The 1,805-nt window shown below is 34.0% G+C and overlaps 1 protein-coding gene across 1 annotated transcript in view; it reads left to right on the top strand.

Moving 5' to 3' along the window:
• The window catches only part of LOC107574504 (formin-2-like), a 35,538-nt gene that overhangs the window by 2,086 nt on the left and 31,647 nt on the right, over positions 1–1,805 (top strand). The gene's annotated exons all lie outside the window — the stretch shown is intronic.

The following is a 1,805-nucleotide window of genomic DNA, read 5'->3' as shown; positions in this document are numbered from 1 at the left end:
TCTCACTCACACACACACACACTCTCCCTCTCACACACACACACAAACACACTTGCGCGCACACACAGAGTATATTATTCAGCTGTGTCCCGTTTATCATATGCAGCCCTGTTACTCCATGTTGTTTGCTTATTAAAACGTATAAAGTTGTGACGTGCAGGAAGCGACACAGTTGGGCAGTTTCTTCAGCACTGCAGGATGACGAGTACATTTTCTGTGCAGTTCTGGGGTTCATGTGGACTACAATGCAATGATATTTTAGCATCACTGTTATACTATGTTAATATTTTGAAATGTTTTTTTATATGTATATAAATAAACATTTAAAAAAAAAAGATATATATATATTTATTGAATTTCATTTTTGTTGTTAGCTTTAGTTAATATTTGGGGGGGGGGGGATCTTTTTTTGTATCATTATATATTTTTTTTATTTTTTTTTATATTTTATTTAATATTTCCTGTTTGCATTTTACTTTTAGTTGAAGTTTTAGTGATTTTGTTGTATGTTTGTCAGATTTATTTATTTATTTATTTATTTTCCAGAAATGTTACCTTGGCAATATTTACTGAACTATAGATGATGTTAATAATAATAATATTAATATTTATATAATCATAATAATATTTTTTTTACTATATTCTTCAAACTCAAGCATTCAGCTACCGTTATTGTTAGAAACATTCCTCTTTTTATGCGATACATTTTTCTTTGTGACATTGTTTATTTGAAAATAGTTTTTGTTTTTTAAATAAAATGGCTAAATCACTCGCATCACGGCTTAAAACAAAACCCAAATCTCATGTAAAATGAGTAATATAATGGCTATAATGAGTCGTGTCCACTAAGGTGGATTCTTTCAGGATTTCAGGTCTTTATTTGTCCTCTATTTGTAGCAGAAGCTCTGTTAGTTCTCGTTGTAGTTGAGCTCCGTCTTTTAGATCTTCAGAATCAGGGTGTGAGTGTTCTCAGAGAGTCTGCTGCGGTGTCATTTAGGTCTTAAGGGTTCTGAATGTCTAAACTGGGTTATTTTTCTTATTATTTGTGCGTCTGCAGCGGTTGAGGAGCAGGAGGGTGAGTAACTCACGCTCATGTCGTCTGTGCCATCGCCCCATTTCAACCCCGTCACCGGCTGAGCTCTACTTCAGAAATATTGCAACATTTGAATTCATTTTAGGCTTTTTTTCCCCCACATGCTGATGTTTGTTTACTAATGTCGCAACAAGCAGCACTCATCTTTCGCTCCCTCAGTCCTCCTCGGCACCGATCATATTCACATGATCATACAGGACAGAATTAATAACTCGCTGCATGTTGAAGATCGGTGTCATGAGTGTTTTTCTGCCCATTAACCTTTGTGCCATGTGTTGTGTGATTTCTAGTCAAACATCTGGACACACATGATTTTTTAAAAATATATTAACTTTTTTATGTATATCTGTGTGTGTGTGTGTATGTGTGTGTGTATATATATATATAATTTTTTTTTTGTTTTATATTTATTTATTATATATTTTGTATTTTTATATTAAAAAACTTTTGATTTATATATGCTTATGAAATTGTTTCTAAATATGGGTTTCTTTACAAAACGAATGCACAGCATCTGCGTCCATCCTTCAGTAGTGCTCATGAAGTTACTAGATGTGATTACAACAAGCTCGCAGAATAAAAGTGATTGTTTTGAAGCTTGGTTAATATTTCCAGTCAGTTTTACAGTGTTTTGCGCCGTTTGTTTCAGAGCATCAGGCCGTCGTCTCGGACCTTAAGAAACAACAGGAGGAAGAAATCCGGCTAATTCAGG

This window comes from Sinocyclocheilus grahami, unplaced genomic scaffold (assembly GCF_001515645.1).
Source record: "Sinocyclocheilus grahami isolate Dianchi unplaced genomic scaffold, SAMN03320097.WGS_v1.1 scaffold2254.1, whole genome shotgun sequence".
Classification (NCBI taxonomy): domain Eukaryota; kingdom Metazoa; phylum Chordata; class Actinopteri; order Cypriniformes; family Cyprinidae; genus Sinocyclocheilus; species Sinocyclocheilus grahami.
This window is presented reverse-complemented; position numbering and strand designations above follow the sequence as displayed.